This window comes from Bubalus bubalis, chromosome 7 (genome assembly GCF_019923935.1).
Source record: "Bubalus bubalis isolate 160015118507 breed Murrah chromosome 7, NDDB_SH_1, whole genome shotgun sequence".
NCBI lineage: Eukaryota > Metazoa > Chordata > Mammalia > Artiodactyla > Bovidae > Bubalus > Bubalus bubalis.
In genome coordinates this window covers 101,458,295-101,465,682 of record NC_059163.1, presented here as the reverse complement: position 1 = coordinate 101,465,682, position 7,388 = coordinate 101,458,295, and the positions used below count along the sequence as shown (strand labels likewise).

General features: G+C 39.0%; 1 non-coding gene across 1 annotated transcript; it reads left to right on the top strand.

Moving 5' to 3' along the window:
* Window positions 1-4,213: 4,213 nt before the first annotated feature.
* Window positions 4,214-4,320, top strand: LOC112586332. Its single transcript, XR_003110792.1, has one exon. It is a non-coding gene; the product is annotated as a U6 spliceosomal RNA (small nuclear RNA).
* The last annotated feature ends 3,068 nt before the right edge of the window (window positions 4,321-7,388 follow it).

Below are 7,388 nucleotides of genomic sequence, written 5' to 3'. Positions count from 1 at the left end.
TGGCCACCTGACACAAAGAACTGACTCATTGGAAAAGACCCTGATGCTGGGAAAGATTGAAGGTGGGAGGAGAAGGGGACGACAGAGGATGAGATGGTTAGATGGCATCACTGACTCAATGGATATGAGTTTGAGTAAACTCCAGGAGTTGGTGATGGACAGGGAAGCCTGGCGTGCCACAGTCCATGAGCTAGCAAAGAGTCGGACACAACTGAGTTTCTGAACTGAACTGACAAAAGGGAATTAAGGATTGAGGTTGCAGATAGAATTGACATTGCTAACCTGATGAATTTGTGGTGTGGAGGTTATCCTGCATTACCTAGGTGGGCCTAGTGTAATCGCAAGAGTGCTTATGAGTAGAAGAGGGAAGCAGAAGGGTCAGAATCAGAGAGAGATTTGAAGATGCTATGCTGTTGGCTTTGAAGATGGAGGAAGGGACCACAAACAATGCAGGCAGCTTCTAGAAGAAGGAAAAGGCAAGGAAATGGATTCTCTCTGGAACTTCCAGAAGGAATGCAGTCCTGCTTAGCACCTTGATTTTAACCCAGTGAGGCCCATTTCAGACTTCAGACCTTCAGAACAGTAAGAAAATAACTCTGTGTTGTTTTAAACCAGTGTGCTTGTGGTAATTTGTTATAGCAGCAATAAAAAATTCATATGCCTGGTTTTACAAACAGGAAATAAAGAGTTAAAGTGACAGTGTTTTCTCATTAATGGAAAACGTCAGCTAATATAAAGGGCTTCTTATTTATAGGCCTAAAGGCTAAGCCACTTACAAATGATGAAAACTATTAAAAGTATAAGGAAAAAATTAAAACAAAGATATAGCACAATTGAAGGGCTGTACCATGTATGCAATGAATAAAAACGAGGAGGGAAGCATCATGTAGTCAACAGTACTGTGGAGAGTTATGGCAGATTACCCAAAGAACTAGACAATCCGTTCTTTTAACTTGAGAGTATAATATTTTATGGATGTACCTGACATTTTTTTGGAACTTCTAGAACCAAATGAATGGTCTTGATAATGATACCGTAAAATAAAGCTTTTACCTATGAGAAGCTATGAAACATATGAGAAGATTATGCAACCCAGTGTATAATTTCTTTTCCACACAAAGGTTGCACAGAACAACTTACCATATCAGCGAAAAAGAGAGTGTAAGGAGAGAGAATCTAATGTGCTGTTTTTCTCATCTTTTTCTGGTGTAGAGCAAATATAAAATATTAGGCTTTGGAAGAGTGTTGAGAGATTCACAGTCAAGATGACACTGGAAGTTCAGGTTTTCATGTACTCACCCAGCACCAAAAATAATCAGTAATATGTATAAACATTAAGAGAGAAAACCAAGAAACGCCTATCAGACTCAAACATAAATCTCCATGGATAAGAAGCAGAAGAGAAATGCCACAAGCTCTGCTGGACTCTAAATCCAAAAATAAATGTTGGTGACTAGAATTTGCTTTCTGAATGTATGCCATGGAAAGTGAAGGGCTGAAACCGCATCCACTGATCCGAACTAAATTGGGGTGACACTCACTTCCTAAAAGGTAAATGAAAAATCATGTTGTATCTGCTGCTCTGCATCTGGAGCTTCAAGCCTAGGCACAGAAAATAATAAGCATAGCTCTTTGACTGTGAAGAAAAGCAAGTCATCAGCTGGCTAGGTGAACAAAACTGCCCTCTTCATCTCTGAAAGTATCACTATTTAATTAAGATTTCATAAACTTTCTAATTACCTAGGTTTTCTTAACAGAACTAGAATATGTTTGGAGAATGACTGGGTCTTTATGAATCCATGATCTTTTAGAATTGAGAAGATGTCTTTAAAAAATACAAAGATGGGGCTTCCCTTGTGGTCCAGTGATTAAGAATCCGCTTTGCAATGCAAGGGAAACTGGTTTGATCCCTGGTCTGTGAAGATCCCCCATGTCTCGGGCAACTAAAGCCTGTGCACCACAACCACTGAGTCTGTGTTCTTGAGTCCATGAGCCTGCGACTACTGAATCAGCAGCTAATGAGCCCCTGTGCCGCATCTACTGAAGCCCACGTGCCTAGAGCCTGTGCTCCGCAACAAGAGAAGCCACCACAGTGGGAAGCCTGTGCACCACAGGAGAGAGTGGTGAAACTAGAGAACTTACTGAACCATGCCGTGCACAGCAACAGAGACACAGTGCAAACAAAAATAAATATCCTGCTCAGTCATGCCGTCGTGTCCAACTCTTTACAACGCCATGGACTGTAGCCCACCAGGCTTCTCTGTCCATGGGATTCTCCAGGCAGGAACACTGGAGTGGGTTGCCATTTCCTTCTCCGAGGGATCTTCCCAACCCCGGAATGGAACTCGAGTCTCTTTCATCTCCTGCATTGACAGGTGGATTCTTTACTGCTGCGCCACCTAGGATCAGCACAAATAAGTAAATAAGTTACTTAAAAAAAAAAAAAAAAAATTTAAACTATGGTTGCCAAAGGGGAAAGGGGGACAGAGAGGGATAAATTTTTTTGATTCCACATAAAAGTGATAGTATAGAGTGTTTGCCTTTGTCTGACCTTTTCACTAGCCGTGATACCCTCTGGGTCCATCCGTGTTGCTGCAAATGGCAACATTTTGTTCTTTTTGAGTGCCTGGGTGGTATCCCACTGTGTGTATGTATATATCTATCTATATGTCAGGGCTTCTTTGTCCATTCACCTGTTGGTAAACACTTAGGTTGCTTTCACATCTTGGTTATTGTGGGGGCTGTTGCTCTGAGCACTGTGTGCATGTATCTGTTCAAATGAATATTTTCATTTTCTTCTGGTGTATGTCCAGGAGTGAAATCACTGATCATATGGTGGTTCTCAGTTCAGTTCAGTTGCTCAGTTGTGTCCGACTCTTTGCGACCCCATGAATCACAGCACGCCAGGCCTCCCTGTCCATCACCAACTCCCGGAGTTCACTCAGACTCACGTCCATCGAGTCAGTGATGCCATCCAGCCGTCTCATCCTCTGTCGTCCCCTTCTCCTCCTGCCCCCAATCCCTCCCAGCATCAGAGCTGGTGGTTCTAGTTTTGGGTTTTTTTGGTTTTTTTTTTTTTTTTTTTTTTTTTGAGGAAGCTCCAGTATACCCTTAATTTGCAACATAAAGCAAACATAACATCTCCTTTCAGGGAAAAGTTTCAATAAATTTGCTTTCAGCACACATATGAAGTATTAGTTTTCTGAACTTGTGATTCTTTGGCTAGGTTGCTTTCTGGGAATCCAACCACATTGTTTAGACGTCTTACTTTGTGACTCATGGGTCTCTTACATCATTTTCTTATTTTGCTTCTTGATACATCTTTTAGTCTGTATGTATTCTGATCCAACATGAATCTCACTGTTACTCTTATTTATTGAGTCTAATCTGCTTTAATCTATTTGTTGAATTCTTTATTCTTTGTTGAATCCTATTTCTGTGCATTTCTTTTTTAGATTTAATTTTATCATATATTTTCTTGAATATATTATTCATAGCTATTTCAGTGTCTGGAAATTTTAACATCCAGATAACCCGTGGGTCTTTTAAAAATATCTAGTTTTTCTCTTGGCTATGATTTTTTATTGAATAGAATTTTTACTGAATGCTGAAATAACTTGTCCCCAACCTTTTAATCTGTAATATATTCTTTCTGAGTAAGACTTTGAAGTTCCAGTTCAATAATTAAATCACAATGTCCCAGTATTATACCAAAAAAAAAAAAACCAACTTAAACTTACAGTTGCCAAAGAGGAAAAAGGGAAAGGGAGGGATAAATTAAGGGTATGAACAGATTCACACTACTGTATATAAATAGATAATCAACAAAGATTTACTGTATTACACAGGAAACAATCTTCAATATTTTGTAGTAACAGATGGAAAATAATCTGAAATATATATATGTATATATATATGAATCATTTTGCTTTACACCTGAAACTAACACAATATTGTAAATGAATTATGTGTGCGTGTGCATACTCAGTTGTGTCCAACTCTTTGCGACCCCATGGACTGAAGTCTACCAGACTTCTCTGTCCATGGAATTTTCCAGGCAAGAATACTGGAGTGAGTTGCCATATCCTTCTCCAGGAGATCTTCCCAAAGCAGGGATCAAACCCTTGTCTCTTATGTCTCCTGCTTTGGCAAGCAGATTCTTTACCACTGCACCACCTGAGAAGCCTATACTTCAATAAAAAATATTAATGAAGCACTTACTTCAGCAGCACATATACTAAAATTGGAGCAATACAGAGTAGATTAGCATGGCTTCTGCACAAAGATGACACATAAATTTGTGAAACATTCAATATTTTTTTAATTAATGAAAATAAATTTAATTACTACTGACTATAAAAAAACTTACTACTTTTGTATTTTAAAAAAATCAAGCAATCATAAGATTGGAGAGTACAATTATGGATAATTGAAGCATGCTAAGATTGTTCTGTGTTTGAAAAATAAAAGCACCAAATAGGTTAAAATACGTAAGAAATATTTATAGTTAAATGTAATGCTGAAAAAGTAAGGATCATAACTAATAGACAAAATACATAATCAATAATACATTACTCAGCAGACAAAAAGTGCAGAATAGAAAATTTTGGACCCAAAAAAGGCAGAAAAAAAATTCAACAGAAAAATAAAGGTAGGCATAAGATATAAGATGGTTAAAATCATTGCAGATATACCAGAAAGAGTAGTCAGTGAGATTATTAAGTTGGTTAAAGCAACAAATCTTGCTCCATGTTGCTAACAATACACTACATTAAAAGACCACACACAAAAGCTGAAAATAAAACATAAAGATACTAGCCAAAGAAAGTTATTTTAACAATATATGATTTGAAAAAGTCAAATTTCAAAAAAAAAAATCAAGATTAATGAAAAGGAAAAAAAACACACACTTGGAGAAAATATTTGCAAAAGACTCATCTAATAAAGGACTATTATCCAAAATACATGAAGATCTCAAAATTCAGCAATAAGAACCTGATTAAAACATGGGCCATTAAAAAGGAATGAATATGAGTCCGTTCTAGTAAGGTGGATGAATCTAGAACCTGTTTTACAGAGTGAAGTAAGGCAGAAAGAGAGAAGCAAATATGGTGTATTAATTCATATATAGGGCTTCCCAGGTGGCCCTAGTGGTAAAAACCCGCCTCTCAATGCAGCAAACATAAAAGACTCAATCCCTGGATTGGAAAGATCCTCTGAAGGAGGGAAACACACCCCACTCTTGCCTGGAGAATCCCATGGACAGAGAAGCCTGGTGGGTTACAATCCATAGGGTCGCAAAGAGTCAGACATGGCTAAAGTGCCTTAGCAGTCATGCAGCATGCAACACATATATATGGAATCTAGATAAATGGTACTGATGAACTCATTTGCAGGGCAGGGATAGAGAACAGGCTTGTGGACACAGTTGGTTGGGGTGGCCAATTGAGAGCGATGCATTGAAACATATACATTACCATATGCAAAATAGATAATGGGAAGTTGCTGTCTAACACAAGAGCTCAACCAGGTGCTCTGCGACAACCTAGAGGAGTGGGATGGGGTGTGGGGTGGGAAGGAGGTTCAAGAGGGAGGAGACATATATATAATTATGGCTGATTCTCATTGTTGTATGGCCAAAACTAACAGAACATTGTAAAGCAATTATCTTCTGATTAAAAATAAAATTTAAAAAACATATGGGCCAAAGATCTGAACAGATACTTGTTAAAGAGATACAGGTGACAAATTGCCTACAGAAGGATGCTCCACATCATATGTCACTAGAGATGTATATGTTAAAACAATAGTGAGATACCATTGCATACATATGAAAATGACCAAAATCAGAAACACTGACAATACCAAACGCTGGAAACTATGTGGAGTAACAGAAACTCTCATACATCACTGTTGGGAATGCAAAATGATACAGCCACGTTGGAGGACTTTTGGAAGTTGGCAACTTCTTACAAAGCTACACATATTCTTACCAGTTATCCAATCATTGTGATCCTTGGTATTCATCCAGAGGAGTTGAAAACTTACGCATAGGTGTTTATAGTCAAAGGTGTTCTTTAAAAAAAAAAAAAATTATGGCTGCATCGGGTCTTAGTTGCGGCACTCAGGATCTTTCCTTGCAGCACATGATTTCTTGGTTGCAGTTCACAGGCATCTCTCTAGCTGTGGCACTTGGGCTCCAGAACATGGGTTCAGTAGTTGTGGCAAATGGGCTTAGGTGCCCTACAGCATATGGGATCTTAATTCCCCCACCAGGGATCAAACCCACATCCCCTACATGGGAAGGAGGACTCTTAAACATTGAACCATCAGGGAAATCCCCAAAGGTGTTTATGCTGCTTAGTCGCTTCAGTCGTGTCTGACTCTGTGCGACACCAGAGAAGGCAGCCCACCAGGCTCCCCCGTCCCTGGGATTCACCAGACAAGAACACTGGAGTGGGTTGCCATTGCCTTCTCCAATGCATGAAAGTGAAAAGTGAAAGGAAGTCGCTCAGTCGCGTCCGACTCTTAGCGACCCCATGGACTGCAGCCCACCAGGCTCCTCCGTCCATGGGATTTTCCAGGCAAGAGTACTGGAGTGGGGTGCCATAGTTGGTCATAATTGCCAAACCTTGGAAGCAATAAAGTATTTCATTCAGTAAATGAAGAAACCAGACAATGGATTCATCCAGACAATGGTACATCCAGACAATGGATTATTATGCAGCACTAAAAAGAAATGAAGTATCAAACGATGCAAACACACAGAAGAACATGAAATGCATATTACTAAGTGAAAGATAACAATCTGGAAAAGATACATACTATATGGTTCCAATTATATGACTTTCTTTTGAAAAGGCAGAAACATGGAGACCATAAAAAGTTCAGGGATTGCCAGAAGTCAGGGGGACAGAGATAAATACACAGAGCACAGAGGAATTTTTGTTGTTGTATATACACTATAATAATAAACAAATATACACTATATAATAAACAAATAATGAATATTTGTTGTTGTATATACACTATCTGTGTGGTGCAAAGTCACTTCAGTCGCATCTGACTCTGTGCAACCCTATGGACTGTAGCCTGCCAGGCTCTTCTGTCCATGGGATTCTCCAAGCAAGAATACTGGAGTGGGTTGTCATGTCCTCTTCCAGTGATGCATACACTATAAGTTTGTCCAAACCCACAGAATGTATAACACCAAGCGTAAACCCAAAGTTACCATTATGGTGAGTGATGTTGCTAATGGGGGAAGCTATGCACGTGTGGAGAAGAGGGCATATGAGAAGTCTCTGTATCATTCTCTCAATTTTGTTGTAAACCTCAAACTGCTCTAAAAAATAGTCTTAGAAAATGCAATGTCGAGGCAATGTGTCTTT